The sequence below is a fragment of the Melanerpes formicivorus genome, unplaced genomic scaffold (assembly GCF_026170545.1).
Source record: "Melanerpes formicivorus ecotype bairdi unplaced genomic scaffold, bMelFor1.0.p_v2 SCAF_12, whole genome shotgun sequence".
Taxonomy (NCBI): Eukaryota; Metazoa; Chordata; class Aves; order Piciformes; family Picidae; genus Melanerpes; species Melanerpes formicivorus.
Genome location: NW_027142364.1, coordinates 13,183,756 through 13,203,271, shown reverse-complemented (window position 1 = coordinate 13,203,271; position 19,516 = coordinate 13,183,756). Strand labels below are relative to the sequence as shown.

The window sequence follows — 19,516 nt, the reverse complement described above, 5'->3', positions numbered from 1 at the left end:
CAAATTGCCTCTTGTCCTCTCACTGTCATTGCTGAGAAAATGTCCATCTTTTTTATCCTCTCCCATTAGGTGTCCATACACGTGGATTGTGAGTCTTCTCCAGGTTGAACATTCCCAGCTCTTTCAGCTCCAGTCGTCTATGTGGCCCTCATCCAGTAAGTCCAAGTCTTTCTCACTCCAGGGAGCTCAGCAATGGACACAGGACTCCAGATGTGTCTCACCAGGTAGGTGAAATCACCTCCAGGATCACCTCCCTTGACCTTCTGTCAATGTTCATTTGAATGCAGCCCAGGGTGCTGCTGCCTGCCTTTGCTGCAACAGTGCATTGCTGGCTCATGATCAGCCTGGTTCCCACTAAGATCCCAGGTCCTTCTTTGCAGATCTGCTTTCCATTTAGTCAGCCCCATCTTGTACTGATGCCTGGGGTTGTTCCACCTCATCTGCAGCACTTGGCCCTTCCCTTATTGAACCCCATGAGAGACCTGCCAGCCCATTACTCCAGCCTGTCAAGGTGCCTCTGAACAGTAGCACTTGGGGTGGGTGCACCCTGTCCTAGCACCAGGTCGTTACTGTTAACTTCATTATTTGCCTTAGTCTTGATCTCCAACAGACTCCACTAGGGTTTCCATCAGGATTTCATGCTGCTAGCCACAGCCTTTGAAACTTGGAGTGTCAGCCAGTTTTCAGCCCACCTCACTATCCATTTATCTAGCCCAGACATCATCACTCTGTCCCTGGGGATGTTATGGGAGACAGTAAAGCCTTCACCACTAAAGCTGAGATAAACAGCATCTACTTCTCTCTCTTCATCCACCAAGCAAAGTCATCTCTTTAGAGGCAGCTATCAGGGTGGTCAGGTATGGTTTTGTAAATCAAATCACCTTTTTGTCCTTAGTATGCTTTTAAATGGTTTCCAAGGGGAAGACCTTGGGATCTTTTCCTTCCCAGGGATCAAGGTGAGACTCTCCTGTAGCTCTCTGAATGTTCATTCCTTCCTTTCACAGAATAATAGAATCATTTTGTTTTAAAGGACCTTTAAGGTCATCAGGTCCAACCATTAACCCAGCACTAAACCACATCCCTCTGCGTCACATCTACATGTCTTTACCACCAGGGATGGTGATCCCACCACTGCTCTGGGCAGCCTGTTTCAGTGCTCCTTTCAGTGAAGAGATTTTGAGTAAGTCAGCAGTGTTGAAGGAAAGAGCACACTGTGAGTGCCAGCTTACACACAGACCTGACTGTAAAATAAGAAGAGATAAGGAGCAGTAGAAAGTTACTTTGGGCAGGAGAATACAAGTAGAAGGCTAAACTTTCCTGTGGAAAATGCCAGCTCCACCTTTATGTGCTGCTGTCCAAAACTCTGGGTATAGTGCCTGGGACAGGAGCAGTTCTGAACAGAAATGCTGCGCTGGATGTGCCTGCTGCAGCTCCACGAAGGTGCAGAGAGGATGCACTGCCTGAGGGCAAGCATAAAGACACAGACACCCATCTTCCAAAGACAAGGTTTTGGACTTGGAACTGCTAAGTGGACAAAAGCCACAGGCCAGTGGGAATGGGATCAAACACCTCCCTGGGGCTTTGTGAAGGGTAGTGCTTCAGGGCAGCAGTGTCTGATGGCGTGGCATAATGGAAATAATGCAGTGAAAACCATTAAAGCAGGGTGTTTTCTTTTCAGGAGCAGACTTGTTAATAAGTGAGGGTGTGTCTGCAGAGTCTGAGGCAGCATCAAGATGAGTCACATCAATGTCAGCTCTGCAGAAGCAGACCATCCCCCAGACTGTGCCTTCCCAAGAGACCACTGCACCCATGGCCCCATTGTGATAGGGCCAGATGCCCATCATGGGGAGAGGCTGATCCTCTGCCATAGCTGTCACCCAGGCTGAGCTGGGGATCCAGAGCTCTGGAACCCCTGCACCTGTAGCTGTCTTGACACCAGTGGTACCCACACCCAGCATGCTGTGGCAGCTGGGTGGTGACCCTGCCGTGCAAGGCAGGGCAAGGGTGAGCAGTTACTCACAGGTCACATGTCTGTCACTCACCTACATGCATCTAAGGTTAGCTCACCACATGGTGGGGGCCAAGGAACTTCTGTAGGATGGTGTGGCTCACATGGTGGTGGCTTGCTGCCTGAAGTACACAGAGGTCTCCCTGGAGAGGTCTGAACACAGTTTGAGAAACAAGATGGTTGCATATTCATCCTTCCTTCTCCAAGAGGCAGAGATGGCAAGGGTGCTGCCATCCAAAACCAAGATGAGAAGGGACGTGCAACTCTCTCTGGCTTTGCTGCCCAGCAGGGCAGACTGCTCAGCCTCCAATAGGTGAGGCAGAAAACTGAGTGGTTCTCACATGGTTTGGTGATCCCTTCAGATGGGGAGAGCTGGATGTCAGGGGTCACCCATCCTAGCACTGAGTCTCAAGGACTGGTTGAGGCAGGTGTGGTGGGGTCCATCCCTGGCTGGACTCACATACATTTCCTCCTGCCCAGGAGCTCTGAGCCCTTCGTGGATTGGGTGAGCAGGCTGTCCCTCAGGGAGCAGGGCTCACCAGGCCTGCATTTGTGGCAGCATTTGTGGTTTTGTGTTGCAGGGCACAGCCTTCAGCAAGCAGAAGAGGGGATGTGCTTCTCCAGAGATGGTGGCTGCAACTGTGTTGGTGCACCATGAGCATGCAGGAGGCTGCAGCTGGCAATGTGGACTAAGAATATGGTGGTTTACAGTCCCAGGAGGTGACTGAACTCAGCCCATGGAGGACAGAGAAGAGAAGAAGGAATGTTTTGTGGCGAAGCATTGGAGGTGCAGGTGGGAAGCAGCTAATTTGGATGTAACAGCCTAGTAAAGAGCCCCAAAGAAGGATGTGGGCCAAGAGGGTGTGGTGACTGGGGGATAAGAACCATGGGTATAGGGTCAGAGATAGAGACAGGCTGGCTTTATGGCCAGGACTGATGTGCTGTCTCACCTGGATACAGATATTTGCTCCTCCAAGGAAGACAGGAGAAGGCTGTGCACAACAGCTCCTTCTGAGGACCTGTGTATTTTCCTGACATTTGTCCCCAGTGTCCTATCCAATGGCAGTGCTGGAAAATGCCAAAATGCCATGGGTTGAGTTGAATCTGCTGGTGTCTGTTCAACACCATGCCAGGTTCAGAATTAAAATGCTGGTGGAAGCAAACTCTCAGGGGGCTTGAAGTTCAGATTGTAACATGAGAGGCTTCCTATTCTGGTTTCTGGGTTTGGAGCATTGGTCCCTTTTCTGTAGGGTGGGCTGAGGGTTGGGGGAGTGGGACAGGTCACTGGCTTCTGCTGCTGCTTCTGCATTTTGCTGCACTTTTTCTGCAAATAGGCTAAGGTAATTGTGCATTGGATCATTCCCAGCAAACTCCTTATCTCAACCAGGAGGAATTGTTTTCCCTGTGTTACTTTCCCTCCTAGTCTGTGTGTGGGGAAGATGGCTTGTGAGAGCAGGCTGTGTTAACCCAGCTCACAGACTAACACAGATTACATGTTTGTGTTTTCCTAAAATACAGTACACTAAGCAGGGTTGGATGATGTGGGGTTGGTTGTGGTGTGAACAGGGGTGAAGGCCTACCTGGGATGCTGCAAACCTTCATGAAGCAGCATGGGTGACCTTTAAAGGCAAGGCAAAAACACTCTTAAATGAGTAGGGTTTTCCTCCCCCTTCCCACTCCTCAACCATGAGCATCTCTTTCTTACATCATCAGTTTGAAAGGTCTTCACCTTTATTGAAATTCCAAATGCAAGGCTTATTTGTTTACAATTTTTGTTCACTGGTCCAAGGAGGAGGCAAACAAAGATGATGTTAGGCTAGCATTCTTTGCCCAGAGGAGGGCAACAAAGCTGGTGAGGGGTTTGGAGCACAAGCCCTATGAGGAGAGGCTGAGGGTGCTGGGGTTGCTTAGCCTGGAGAAGAGTAGGCTTGGGGGGGACCTTATTATTCTCTACAACTACCTGAAGGGAGGGTGTAGACAGATGGGGGCTGGTCTCTTCTCCCAGGCAACCAGCACCAGAACAAGAGGACACAGTCTCAAGCTGCATCAGGTGGGATATTAGGAAGAAATTCTTCATAGAGAGAGTGATTGCCCATTGGAATGGGCTGCCCAGGGAGGTGGTGGAGTCACCATCACTGGAGGTGTTTAGGAAGAGGCTGGATGGGGTGCTTGGTGCCATGGTTTAGTTGATTAGATGGTGTTGGATGATAGGTTGGATGTGATGATCTCGATGGTCTCTTCCAACCTCGTCTCGTCTCGTCTCGTCTCGTCTCTTCTCTTCTCTTCTCTTCTCTTCTCTTCTCTTCTCTTCTCTTCTCTTCTCTTCTCTTCTCTTCTCTTCTCTTCTCTTCTCTTCTCTTCTCTTCTCTTCTCTTCTCTTCTCTTCTCTTCTCTTCTCTTCTCTTCTCTTCTCTTCTCTTCTCTTCTCTTCTCCTATTCTATTCTATTCTATTTTCTATTCTATTCTATTCTATTCTATGCTAAAGCCAGCCACACTCCATTTGAGTGACACACACAAGTGCTAGAAGCTTTTGCTTGCACTTTTAGACTTTATCCATGGGACCTTTTAGTTCCTGATCCTCTAAGCAATATTGGTATAGACTGGGTTGAAATGTCTATATACTGATCTCCTGAAACAAAAGTGTTCTTGAAAGTCACTGCCCTCTGAATTCATTGCCTGTCATCCCCATGCTTATTTTTCCACTTGTCTTCTTAATTACCTTACATCTTGCTGTTCATAAATGCAGATGAGAACATGATGCTTAACTGAGAGGTTTTCCCCTGCACCAGTTAGCAGCACAGCACTGTACCTGCTGCTGCCTTCTCCCAGTGCAGAGGTGACTTATCAGCACACTGGCTGTCTTCTTGGGTGCTGAGATAGGTAGTTCTCAAGACTATGAGCTGATCAGTGTGTAACCAGAGGTACAAAATGGAACAGACAGAAACAGCAGAGAAAGAAGAGTCAAGCTGTAATTACAGGGCTATTGTCACAGAATTATAGAATCATAAACCCACAGAATGTTAAGGGGTGGGAAAGAACCTCTGGGGATCATCTAGTCCCAACACCCCACAAAGTAGGGTCACCCAAAGCAGGTTGCCCAGGATCACATCCAGGCAGGTTTTGAAAGTCTCTACAGAAGGAGACTTCACAACCTCTCTGGGCAGCCTGTTCCAGTGCTCCAGGAAAGCTGGTGCTCATCCTCACAGGAAAGAAGCTTTTCCTTATGTTTAGATGGAACCCCTTGTGTTTGCTTGTGTCCATTTCCCTTTGTTGTACACTGGACATGAGTGAAAAGAATCTGGCCCCATCCTCTTGATCTGCACCCTTTAGATATTGATAAGCACTGATAAGAGTTTCTCATTTTCAGATTCACCACTGAAGTGGTGACTCAAAAGCCCTCAAGCCCTCCCATGTCCTCAAGGGCTCCTGCCTTCATGGACAAATGACCATATCCTGCCACACAGCCCCAACACACCCAACGCATGATTGAACTGTGGAGCTTTTGCTGTAGAAGGACAGAGACAGGAAAGCAGTCAGAGGGTTCACAGAGGTCGGGGGGGGGGGGGGGGGGGGGGGGAAGGAAAGGGAGGGGGAAGAGTGTTCCTTAGATATGCATTTTTCAAAGAGAAAAGCAACCCATCACTGAATAACTAGCAGTGACTTGGCAAAGGAACGGTGACAGAATAGATTCAAATCCATCTTACATCATTCATGAAAGGTGATGATGCCTCTGTGCCAAAACCCTGCTGCTTCATTTGATCTTTTTCCATTTCCTGAAGTGGAGAAAAATTTTGTAAATACTGTTTAATAGTAAGTTGTACAAAGGAAAAATTAGGTATAACTCATTCACCCTTTCAGAAGGCAAATGAAACACCTGACTCTGGAGAGAGAGGCTGAGGATGGAGCTGTAGTTCCAAGGAGTGACATTTTACTCTCTCTCTCATTACTGCTTACCAGGACACTACCCATGTTTCTGCAGCAGAGGCTGAGTGGTGCACAGGATGGTAGCAAATAAACCAAAAAATAAATCACAGAACCACGTGAGAAAGCACAGCAGAAGATGCCACCCTTGTCAGCAGTACAGCAGCAACAGCTGGGAAAGCATCTAGGTCACAACATCACCCAGGGCACTACCTGCTCACCGCCACTGCTGCTCAGCAGTGCTCAGGCTGGTGTCATCAGGCTGAACTGAATGGGAGGTGGAATTCCAGCAAAAAGCCTTTGGTGTAGAGCTCCTGAAGCACCAGCAGTCAAGGACAGCCCCCACTACTGAGGCAAACTGGCAGGGAGGAATCTCTGGCTGGTGATCTCCACATGGTCCTCCAAATGCCACAAGCGACCTATACCAAGCCTACCAGTGTCACTACACAACACAACATGTGAAGCCCTGTCTGGGCTTAAACACATCATCAGTTTCCAGACTGCACTTGAAGCATAAGATGATCCTAGATAACCAAGGGAGCTATCAGCAGAAGTTGGATGTGACGGCTGTGCTGAAGGACATAGGCATGTTGTTTATCCCTCCAGCATGAATGTTACACTACATGAGCACTGTATGTACCTGTCCCTGCTCCAAGGAAGATCAATCATCAAGAATTAAGTGGCTAAATACTTGCTTCCTACCAGAGATACACCAGATCCGTCAATACCATTACACAGCTCCAAAGCACAGAGACAAGAGGGCACACCAGCTAATGATGACAAATGAGTTTTCCCTTCCTCTGGATGCACCTGAGCATTCAGTATAATTAACCTGTGCAACTGGAGTAATGGGATTTAGAGAAAATGATACAAACCCTCAGCCTGCCAGGTGGTGTAAGCTAGTTTGAGTGTGCCCTGGTTTGAGCTAGACCAGAACTAATTCCAGTCAGTGATTTGACTTCTCAGTTCAAACTCTGCTCAGTGACAGCACTTTCTGAAGTTCAGGGTGTGTTTTTACAGACCCTGGTTGCTTCCAGCAGTGAGAACACTGATGACTAGAGTCACTGCTAAGTGTACAGAAGGGATTTTGCATATACTTGCTCCTATGGAGACCAAGACCACTGCTAAATTGTGTGCCACCTTGGGGTGCACTTGTGGGGAGGAGTGGACAAGACAGGTGAACCTGAACTGACCAACAAGGGGTTTTGTTCTATGGATGTCATCTTCAGTGTAAAGCTGTGGGATCACCAGGGCCAAGCTCTTTCTTCAGTGACCAGTGACTAAGGAGGACACTGTTTATTCTGCCTTTGATCCTGATTTGTGTGTTCCCAAACCCAGTTCCCAACTCCAGCTCCTGAATCTGGTTCCTGTCTACCACTGAGTTCAGTCTGGGACTTCCCCAGTGCCTGCTTCCAGAATCAGTGGTGGTGACACTATTGCAACCAGGGAGCTGGGTTCAATACTGATTTTGCATAGACGTGCAGCTATTTCATTTTATTGTTATTATTTGTATTAAAGCTGCTTTAAGTTTCTTTTCCAGTGCATCAACCTCTCTCCCTTATTCCCTTTCTCTTCCCTTTGGGAAGAGAGAGGGCTTCATAGAAAGTGTCTGCCACTTGTTTAGTGGCCACCCCAGCCCTAACCATTGACAATCTGCCTGTGCATTATAGACAATGTTGGTGACTGGATTAATTAGTAACCTCTGCAGGAGTGCTTTCATATTTAATGATTAAGTTGTTCCTGTTTGCTTTGCTTTTCTGGACAGGGAGGCATATAAACATACCTATAAATGTCAACCTTTCCTTTTTCTGCAGCTTTGATGACTTTTTACCCTGAGAGAATAAAACTGAAGAGCAAAGAACACAGATTTGGTGGATGCATAGGCTCTGGGAGACAGGCATGTTTCTCCCCTGCATGAACACAAAACAAGGAAAATGTGGTTTGGAAAGCTCAACTCCTGCCTGTCACTGGAATTTAGTTTTGAGCTTGGACAGCTTGGCTTTCAGTATCTCCCAGTTAAAACATTAATGAGGGAGCAGAGCTGAAAGCAATGCATCTGCTCTAACTTAATCCTTCATTTACTGTGTCACTGAACTTCTTGCCACCAGTGAGAATTCAACCCAGTGTGACACTTCAAAACCCCTGACCTCATGCCACAGGCAGCCTGCTGTCCCCAGCTTTGCCAATATGACATATTTGTCAGCATGCCTATCCCCTCCATGAGCCTCTCCATGGAGACCTCTCTGTTTTCTAGGGAAAAAATAAACAAAATTTAGGCAGGAAATTGTGAATCCAGTGGTGGTGGCCACTCTCCTTCCCAGCCCTTGTCAACTCTGAGCAAGCACAAGGCACACAGAAGGAGCTGCACATGTCAGGGAGCATATGAGGAAGGGGAAACAAAGAAGCCCATAAAAAGTCTCTTCCAATTCAAAACATCCTATGATAGAGTTGTGCTGAGTCTCGTTTAACTACAAAGTTAATTAGGTGGCTAGGTTTTCATCTGCTGTGCTCCATTACATTTCCGCTGTGTGATAGCTTTTCACCGCAGCTTTCTACTCAGGAAAGCAGCAAATTACCCCAGAGATCCTCTGTGCAAAGATCTGACCACAATGCATTTTCCAGATGCTGGTGATAAGGGCCCTGTGCCTTCAGAGAAACATACACTGCCTTCAAACTTCAGTGTCATCTTTTGTCTGTTCAGGGCAGGATTTCACTTGGTGTTAGTCAAGTGACTTCTAGACCTACCCAAGTTTTCTGTAATAGTCACGGCTGCCTCTTCTCTGGGTGCTTTAGCGCTTTACCTCTCCCTAGTTGTAATGGTTTAAGTACTTTTAATGGTTTAAAGTATTTATTTATCACAGCACTGGTGTGTTTGGAGAAGGGAAGACTTCCTGTGGGAGGCTGGTGCTCAAAAAACATCACAGGTATCTCCTGACTTCCTTATTCAGCAGAGTCTGTCACTGAAACATGGTGATATGAGCAACTCTGCTAGCACTTGTCCAGTGATCTGAGAGGGGTTAAAGCACTGAAGCCTCTCCCAGTGATAGTTCTCTGCTAGCATCTCAAGTGATAATCATTCGGGAGATAACACTTTGAGGTTACTGGCTGAGAGTCTCCATCTGCCGCTGACATCAATACTGCTACACACACAGAAGGTCATGAGAAATTTCTACCTAAAACTTGAGATTCCTGCCTCTGGCACTGTCTAAAACACACTCTCAGAGTGCACCCTCTAACACAATAGAGAGCAAACCCCTAAACGCTTGGGTCACACTGCAGCAGGAACCTCTGGTGAGGTGTGTGCTGCTGCAAGTCCAGGCATTTACTTCTTTCCCACAGCCCCTCAGATGTGTCTGACTCATTTCACTGAACCTTGTTGGCATTTTGACTAAGCTGTGCAGTCACTTCACTCATCATGGCCTCAAGCACAGTACGCTGTGTCTCACACAGATGAAATCTCTCATCTGATAGTTCTTCCCCCCTTCAAATAAAAGGTCAAGGAAAAATCATCCTCTTCTGCTGATATTATCAGAAGACACACAACAAAGTCAGTTGTGGCATTTATTTTTTTGCCTCCTAGACCCTTAGGTTTAAAAACTTTCAGGTACAGGAATTTATTCTGCCTGAGTGACATTGATTTGTAAAGTAATGTTCTACTTTTCTACAAGGTGGCAGAGTTGTAAATTGGTTTTGTTAAAACACCGTGACTATTGGATGTGTCCTTTGTCACCATAGGAAGGACATTGACCCTACGCAGCTGCGAGTGCATACCTGTCCAGCTCAGACATGTACACCTGTAAACAGGTGGAGGGGAAAGTTGTGACACACATCTCCCACACCACCCCTGCCCCAAGCCCTCCTGCCTTTGCACCTCACACCTCTGTCACCTCCTGCCTCACAGCTCCCCTGTCCATTTGTGTGTATGTGTGTTTTATTTCCCTTCACCAAACTGTCGCTTCCTTGACGATTGCTTTCTTTTCCTAAAGGTTAATGCACAGGAAGAGGTCTCTGAGCAACAGGACTGCTTTCCTCAGCAGATACCACCACTCAGAGAATCCCTCTTCCCCAGGACTATTCCAAGCACACTTTTTGACTTTTCCAAATTCATGTACTTCTCACTCATTGCAGGCTGTATTTTGTTCACTCTTACTCAAGCATAGATCTGAAGTGACACTTCAACAGCTGGACAGAACTTGATACTCGTGTAGAAATAAATGGGACCAGTAACTCTAAGCATATGGATGCTTGTCTCTTCTACCAAGTAACTAGCAAAAGGATGAAAACAAAATGGCTTCAAGTTGTGCCAGGAGAGGCTGGGACTGGTTATCAGGAAAAATTTCTTTACTGAAAGAGTGGTCAGGCATAGGAGTAGGCTGCCCAGGGATGTGGTGGAGTCACCATTCCTGGAGGCATTAAAAAAACACCATAGACATGGCACTTTGGGAGATGGTGTAGCAAGCATGGTGGTATTGGGTTAACAATTGGACCCAGTGATCTTAGAGATCTTTTCCAACTGAAATGATAAACTCTGGTCTCTGCTTGATCAGGGAAGAAATTTTCTGCTCAAGTTGCTTGTGTACCTAATTAAAAGAGCTGTGGTTTCTTCTTTCCCCTCCTCTCACTTACAGTAATTTCACTGAGAACCTTTTGCCACATGAAATCTTCCCTTCATCTGTTTTTCTGATTTCAGATCATTGATTGCTTTTCCTCTAACCAGAGACTGATCTGCGCTCTGCTTGCAGGCTCTTTTGCAGTAGCTCTGTGGGCAATGAATGCACCTATATTCCTAACCATATAGGGCACCAGATGGTTTAATTCAGGGCAAAACAGTGTCTGAACTAGGTGCCTAAAGGTCATTTCTAACCTTTACATCAACATTTTCAGTTCAGGCAGTTGTTAAATGCAGGAGTTGGTATCCTCTCTGAAATTTGGATTAGCCACGTGGGGTGTGGGCAGGCCCTTGTGAGAACAACATTTCCTCTTGACCTTTGGGTTCTTAGAGCTCCCATGGACTCAAGACCCTCTGTAGGGAAAGATTCAGCCCATACTTGGAGGGAGGCTGCCAGCAGTAGCAGCACAGGAGCACCTGAGTTCCTACGCTTGATCAGGTCACTTTTAGGTCCTGCACTTACACAGTAGAAGTCACTCCTGCCCAAAACAACTTGAGCTTTAAAGTCTCCAGCTCTGAAAATACTGTCTGTCAAAGGTTATGGCTAGCCTGGCCACTAAACAATGACAGATACTGTACCTCCATCCTTTCCCAAAGGGAAGAGAAAGGGATTAATGGAAAGAGACTGAAGGGATAGGGAGGGAAGAAAAGTATTTAATTTATTTAATGAAAATAATAGCAATAAATTAAATAGATACAAACCTATGCAAGATCAAACAAAAGCCACATTTATCACACTTTCCCACACTTGTGGGAAGAGTGCCCTTCCATGTACCTAGTGGGCTTGTAGCCTTTCTGAAGTTTATCGTAAGTATCTTGAGCTGAAGTACTTTGCTGGCACAAAGGTAAAATTCATCTGGGGGAAGAGAAGCTTAAAGTAACTTGAATTTAGCCGGAAGCAAAACTGGCTCAGCTGAGGTCTGTCTGGTAGATGCTTCCATTGATATCACAAAGATCAGGTGTGACTAACACCAGGGGCAGGGGAAATTCATACTTTTGGTTTGACCTGTTTGAACCAGATCAAACCAAGAGTGGCAATTGTGGTGGTTTGAAAGCACAGCTCAGTGGGGGGCCAGGGCTCTTGGGCCATTTACCTAAAAGAAAAATGACCCCCAAACCATAGTAGGATGTACAGCTGCTATGCCTGTAAACCACAATGTATCTACATTGCCTAGCCTCCCAGGCACGCAGTAGTACTTCAGGCTTCCAGCACAGTAAAGGTGTTATCTGCTAGACATTTTATAAGACTTCAAAAGGACTTTATCTGGGAGAAGCTTACAGAATACATGCAGCCTTTTCCACTGCCCCCCTTTCCCAGCAGCCCCAGGGTCACTCTCAGAGATGGTTGATTAGTTAACTCCCTAATTTCAAGAAAAATATCACAGAGCAGTACATGCAGGTAGACAAGGTATTTCCAGAGACCCTTCTCTACTGATGCCTGTCACACCATGGTGATCCCTCCAGGAAGCCTGGCCCTGCAGATGTTGCATGCTGGGGACATATGGGAACACAGCCCTTGGATCCTACAGTGAAACACACCAAAGTGTCATGGGAGGACAAGACAAGGCCATTGGGGATGAGAAGGAAAAACTCCTGAAATTGCAACTCAGTGTACAGCCAGGAAGCCCTTTGGGAACCTGCTGTGTGTTCCCTGCACACAAAGCATCCTCTCCTGTTCGGTGGCTGCTGACAGAGCTTCCTATGTCAATGGCATTAGCGTCACCAGACCATTGAGCCATGCCTGTAATAGATCAGTGCTCAAACACTTGCCAAAGGGAAAGGATTCCCATCACATGGCTGCTCCTCATGGCTTAGTGACTGCTGCAAAGCTCCAGAGCTCCCAAGTAAATGAGTCTATACATTTAAAGAGAAGATTCCTTATTTAATGACATTCCTACATACTGTAAACAGCTGTCCTGAAAAGAATAATCAGAGTTATTGCAGCATCACATATGACTACCCATACTGTAAGATGTTTAGTGTGAATGGCTAGGGTGAGGGGGGATGCTGGAGGACATTTGAAATACTTATAGATGGACAAAATAGTTACAGCAAGTCCAGAATTACTCTTGGGAGCCAGACGTGCATAGCTGAAGTGCCCCAGCACACCCTGCTTGTTCATCACCTACCCCTAAACTTTTCCCCTGGTGCATGTGAACTCCTCAGAGGAGAAAGAGAGAGTAGACACCAGGCTCAATGTTTTCAGAACATGGTTGAGAACATTGGAACAGGTTACCCAGAGAAGTAGCAGATGTCCTATTCTCTGGAAACATTTAAGATGAGGTCAAACAGAGCAACATGATCTAGCTGAAGATATCCCTGCTTACTGCAGGAGGATTGGAGTAGATGACCTTTAAAAGTCTCTTCCAACCCAAACCATTCTATGATTCTACATTTACTCAGGTTTTGCAGCCATAAGTGAGAAGTAGTGAGCACCCTACAACAATGGTCTTGTCTCTCAGTTGTGAGTTTTTTAGTGAGTTACACCCACAGCCAGTGCCTCGAGATACAAGCACTGTGCTGCACCCATAGCACTGGGGCCAACCATGGCCATAGGAGCATGGAATCATAGAAACAATAAGGTTGGAAAAGACCTCAAAGATCATCAAGTCCAACCTGTCACCCAAGACCTCATGACTACTAAACCATGGCACCAAGTGTCACATCCAATCCCCTCTTGAATACATACAGGGATGGTGACTCCACCACCTCCCTGGGCAGCACATTGCAATGGCTAACAACTCTCTCTGTGAAGAACTTTCTCCCCATCTCAAGCCTAAACTTCCCCTGGTGCAGTGAGAGACTGTGTCCTCTTGTTCTGGTGCTGGTTGCCTGGGAGAAGAGACCAACCCCTTCCTGGCTACAACCTCCCTTCAGGTAGTTGTAGAGAGCAATAAGGTCTCCCAAGCCTTCTCTTCTCCAGGCTAAACAATCCCAGCTCCCTCAGCCTCTCCTCATAGGGCTTGTGCTCAAGACCTCTCCCCAGCCTCGTTGCCCTTCTCTGGACACGTTCAAGAGTCTCAATGTCCTTCTTAAATTGAGGGGCCCAGAACTGGACACAGTCTGACCAGTGCTGAGTACAGGGGCAGAATGACTTCCCTGCAGAGCAGCTTTGTGTGAGCCCAGCAGCAGCAAACAGCAGAAGGGGAGAGCTGTCCCTCTGAGATACCACTCCTGCACTTGCCCTTTCCCAGTTCTGAAAAAATTGCAGGAAATGTGTGTAACACTCAGAGCAGAGGGACCTCTGTAGCTTTTAGTACACTTTCAGAAGCTTTAACAGGCCCAGAAAAAAAATAAAAAAGTCATTAAGCTTTTTCTTTGTTTTCACAGCCTATTATCCACCCTCTTCTTTCAGCATTGCTTTTGTGACTGGGAAAATAATGCAAAAAAAATCACCTTAAATGCTAGCAGTCTGACACTTTCTGCACCCCAGAACATAGCCAGCTGTCTCTGCAGGGGTGGGACTTGTGGCTGAACACCAGGCAAGCACTTTACTGTGTGAAGTCCTGCTGGAGCAATGGGAGAGAGAACAGACCAGGGAGGCTCTCCAGGGACCTCTTGCTTCACTGGTGGTGGACTGGAAATTTTTCTGGAGGTTGTGGTGGTTCTACTCCTCTACAGTAAAAACAGGCACAGAAGAAGGAAAACAAGTTGGTTAAAAACCCACACAAACAAACAAAGAGACAAAACCCAGAAGAACTCTTTTAATGTTTGAGACAACAACATTTGTGAATCTAAGTGTCAGTGACCAGTTTCATAGGGTACATTTTTCACAGCAGTGCATCCCAAGGACCCTTTTCGTGTCATGGCTTTGCTGTAGTCCTCAAACTGTTCGGGAGAGCTTTCATCTGCCATGCACCCAACTGCCTGGGCCTTAGGACAAGGAAAGAGGTTGGTGATTCCAGCTAACCAAAGCCCTTCCCTGATCCCTACTGAGGTTTCTACATGGAGAACATCCTGCTTCTGTATCATGCCTTCTTTCAGACAGGTAACAGTGGCTTTAAGATCTCAAGCAATGAAGGGTTTATTTTGCTTTTTCTTTATCTTTTGGTGTCTAAGCATCCTCAGTCCTAAATTGAAACTTTCTTTCCAGGTTGATATACACAAGGTTTAACTTCCAGGTTTCCTGAATCACAGTTTCCTCCCTAGACCTCTTCCCAGGCACAAAGGAGGATACTATCTTGCATCTCTGCTGGCTCTATAAGTGTGACAGTGCTGCATTCACCCTTTCCACAGTGTCCATCTCTTTGTGAAGCTGAAAGACAAGAGAGGAGTACACACTACAGACAGACCTGCACTAAGCAACAATTTGCAGTGACATCTGAAATGCTACAGTCTAGGAAGCTGGTTCAACACACTAAGATCATGGTTGAGAATATTGGAACAGTTTGACCATAGATGTGGTAGAAGTGAAATGCTGCTGTCTGGGAAGAAGGCTGCACACAGCTTGTTGCAAGAGCTGAGCCTGCAGCTCAGGGCTAAGGTACACCTGGTTTCTCTAAGCTCACAGTAACCAACCTTGCTGGAGTGTGGCAGTTTCTCCTTCCTCTTCATGGCAGTGCTCAAGTCACAGACATTACTGGAAACCACATGAGTTTCATGTGGCATCAGGGGCTACTTAGAGAACAACCACCAAACCAGCAAGAGGCAAAGCCGTGGCAGAGGGGCTTGCAGTCCAGTGGAGGTCTCATTTGAGTGGGGTACTCAAACTCTATGTGGGTGTACACGTGCCTGCTTCTGGGCAACAGGATGGCTGGACACAAGCTGTGCCATCTGGGAACCTCCAGGGCAGGCACAGATGCTTGCTCCTGTTTCCTCACATCATCACCTTCACCTTCCCACAGACACTGTTGGGAGCAGCATTGCTCTGGCCATGTCCCAGGACAGAATTACCACAGGCAAAGCTTGTCCTGAGTGTCTAATGAGAACTCTGCTGCCTGTATATGTTCTCAGCTACTGCTGCTTGTCCACAAGCTGCAAGCCATTCCTGAGAACTTGGGGGAAACTGGCTGCTAAAATAGGTCTCCTAAAAGCTTTGTTACTGTGCATAGCTATTGTTGTTCAAGTTTCAGTTAGAACTACCCTAATCTGATAACTATTCATTGCTGTCTAGAAAAGGGTAAACAGACCAAAGCTGTTGCACTCACAGCAGCTTTATACACAAGTTTGGAGACAAGGATCTCAGTGAAGGACCAGCAAAACACATTTGATGGGACAGCATGAAGAAACTCCATGGGACTTACCTGAGTGCTTAAAAACATAGGTCACTCAGCACCTAACTGTGCTCCCTGGTGGCAATCATTAACATTTATAACAATCTATATCAAAACAAAGAGATGACATCAGCTCACTGCAGGTGTAACCATTGTTCAAGCTCACCACGCTGGAGCTAACAGCACTGCATGGAGATGGTGAATTTTAAAGGATTGCTTAAAATCATAAAAGTCTTTAAGAAACAGGAAAGTATAAAACCCAAATTTGAAACAGGGATAAAAAGGACAAAAGAGAAATGTCTGTTCTAAACCTGCCCATTTATAGCAAAGAGTAGCTTTCTCTTTTTCCATTTGCATGGGAATTACTCACACAATCATTAGGAAATTCATTAGCTAACAGGCTTTATTTCAGGGAATGAAGATGAGATCATCAGAGACTGCAATAGCAAAATGACAGTATCCCAGGGAGCTTGACACATACCAAATGTTCAGCTACAAGCAGTTAGAGGAGTGGCCTTTGGATAAACTTTGGCTTGTTTGCCAACACAAACATATTTTCATTACCATCTTTGGCCAAAACCAAGGCGTGAAGAGGAAGAAATCCTGTGCAACGATTGGAATTGCAGAGTCCAGGCATTCAGGACAAGGTAACTTAATGGTGAGGAGTTTATTGTCCATGCTGCTGGCAGACAACCATGTGCAGCTCTGGCAAGTGGTAGGCCCTAGGATTACCAACACACCAGCACAGTTGGGCTGATGACCTCCCAGCAGATAGCTGGCCACAACCTGCACCTGAGTGTTTGGCCTCTAAGAGTGTTTTGTGTTGAACAAGACAGATGAGTGTCCAAGTCTTCCCAATACGTATCCCAGAGAACTGGGGAGTTGCTTCCAAATCCACATGGATCCATCTGAGTAATGCCAGAAGACACCCAGAAAACAGCCAGACTCTGAAGCTTTTAGGGAAATCACATTGATTTCTGACAGCAGCAACAAAGGGCTGGCAGGTAGGAAGTGGAGCAAGCAATACATTCTTTGTGACAGATAGCCCAAGTGTAGTTCAAGTTAAAAGCAATCAGAATTTTGTTTCTACATGATTTCTCAGTCATTTCCCTGCAGCATTTAATCCTCTGTGATTAATTACACCATGATTTGCTGAGATTGGTGTAGATGGGGCAGGGGAGAGCTATGCACAAGATAATAATTGCTATTCACATGAGCCTCTTTTTCCAAGTAATTTGTAACTCTTCAAATACTGCAGTGGGAGTTATTTTTATTACCATATTTTCACTGGCTGTAATTAGTCCTGTAGGAGGATTATTACCTCTCTTATCGTTAATAACAGAAAGAAGATAATTTGTCACAGCATAGATGACTTCATGCCACAGATGGCTGCTGCTTTTTAGGGCTATTTGGTATCAATGAGCTTGCAGGAGCCTCACTCACCTCCTCAAGCCAAACATCATGGAGGGTCCCTAGGTGAGGGGATAGCTCTTGGGGACTGCCCATGGCCATGATCCTTGGGCTGTCCTGCCACCACATTATCCCTGCCTAGTGGTGTGTGAAGTAGCTCAGAAGAGCAGTACAAAAGGTTACTTTGGGTTTCCTCCAAACAAACCACAGTCAGACACTGCACAGGAAGCAGCCCTAGCTCCCACACAGTAACCTACAGCCTACCAGCACATCACCCTGACAGCTTTCCACTCACTGGGTGAAATCTGATGAATGTCTCCACTATCTGTTTAATGACCCCCAAATACCAGACAAAGGCCTACATAACTCAGGCTGTGTTTCCACAGCAGAACAAAGGATCTACAGGACACACAAGAGTGGAAGACACAAACCATAAGTGGTGAAACCCAACAGAAATTGCCTTGATCTCTTTCCTTCTCTTTTCCAGATATTATCAAAATAGTTGTGTAGGAAGTGCATCTTTGGATGGCTGGGCACTGATCCTCAATACTCAACACAGTGGCACAACAGTAAAGCTGCCTTCATGGAGCCCTGCTAATGATGCCATGTTTGGGGCTGCAGTGCAGTCACTTGTATACCCACTGACAGGCATGTCATCTCCTTGGGTGGCTGGCATCCTGCCCTAGAACCCACTGGAGAAACTCTGGTGTTGCCTTTTCTCCTGCCCCACAAAACTCTCCTGCCACCTTCCCAAGCCAGCCTGCAAGAGCAAATGGACAAGTCAACCTTCAGCCAGGAATATGCCCCTGTTGCCAAGAAGGGAAAAAGGATTCTGGGGTGCATTAAGACCAGAAGGTCAAGGGATGTTCTCCTCACCTTTTGCTCTGTTCTAATGAGGCCACATCTAGATTATTGTGTCCAGTTCTAGGCCCCCAAGTTAAAGAGAGATGGGGAATTACTGGGGAGAGTCCAGTGGAGGTGACAAATATGATGAGGAAACTGTAGTGTCTCTTATGAGGAAAGCCTGAGAGACCTGGGGCTGTTTAGCCTGAAGAAGAGCAAACTGAAAGGCAGTCTTAGCTGATAAATATCTAAAGGGTGGGGGGCAAGATGATCAGACCAGTCATTTTGCAGTGGTGCCCAGTGACAGAGCAAGGTGCAATGGGCACAAACTGGAACACAGAAGGTCCTGTCTAAACATAATGGAAGACTTCCTTAAAAAAGGAGTGCCAGAGCCCTGGAACAGGCTGTCCAGAGAGGTTGTGGAGTTGTCCTTCTCTGGAAAGATTTCAAACCCACTTGGATGTGATCCTGGACAACCTGCTCTGAATGACCCTGCTTTAGCAGGGGTGTTGGGTGAAATGATCTCCAGATGTCCCTTCCAGTTCACATCATTCCATGATTCTATGAAATAAGACATTCCCCAGCACTATGAACAATTTCCCTGTCCCTGTATCTAAGCTAGGGCACCACAAAAGAGAGCTCTTGAACAAGACATTGACCAACCCCCCACCTTTTCCCAGCTCCTGATGACTGTTCAGCATCACTGCAGCCTTCCATCACAGGGTTGTTCTGGATGTCAAAACGAGATGGGGTGCTGTCTACCCCTCAAAGGGCTGGCACACCCCAGAAACAGCTTGAAGCCCAGGTCTCATGGTCGTCCAGGTATGCCTGGATTTAATTGTCAAGCAGCTTTTGCTCAACCTGAAAAACCCAGTGATCACACCCATAATTTCCTAGGAGTGGCCTCTGTGCCATCTTGTGGCCATTGCTGAAACAGAGGTAAACTGAACCAAACGGCAGAAGTTTGGCCGCAGCCCCTGGCCGTGGACTCTGGACACAGTGCTGCTGCTGCAGCCAGGCAGCAGAATACACAATCACAGAATACTCTTTTCACAAATAAAACAAAAGAGAACTGAAACGATATCAAAGGTGCTTCAGCTTGGAAAAACCTCCTAAATTTACCTCTGACCTACCCCCAAAATATATGCTGAATGCCATATAAGAAAGGGTGAGTGACCCCTGCAGCCACACCACAGCCCCCTCAGCACCAGGCAGAACAAAGGGTGCTCTGATCATAGACATGGGGTCCCAGCCCAAAGTGATCGAGACATGATTTATTCTGCAGTGTGTTGGCAGCTGAATCCCCACCCTTTCTTCAAGTGACAGGAGCACCTGGTTCAGCCTGTTCTCCTCACAGGTCTACTCAGGAAGGCTCTATCTGGCCAACATAAGACATAACATACAATGCCATAGTGCATGGATTTTGTTTTGTGTACTGTGTGACTAAACAC

At 46.6% G+C, this 19,516-nt stretch overlaps 1 long non-coding RNA gene across 1 annotated transcript; it reads left to right on the top strand.

Annotated features, from left to right (window-relative positions):
* The first annotated feature begins 77 nt into the window (after window positions 1-77).
* On the top strand, window positions 78-14,538 carry LOC137444561 (uncharacterized). The gene is made up of 3 exons (XR_010988189.1): window positions 78-224; window positions 2,590-2,801; window positions 13,930-14,538. It is a non-coding gene; the product is annotated as an uncharacterized lncRNA (long non-coding RNA).
* Window positions 14,539-19,516: the final 4,978 nt, after the last annotated feature.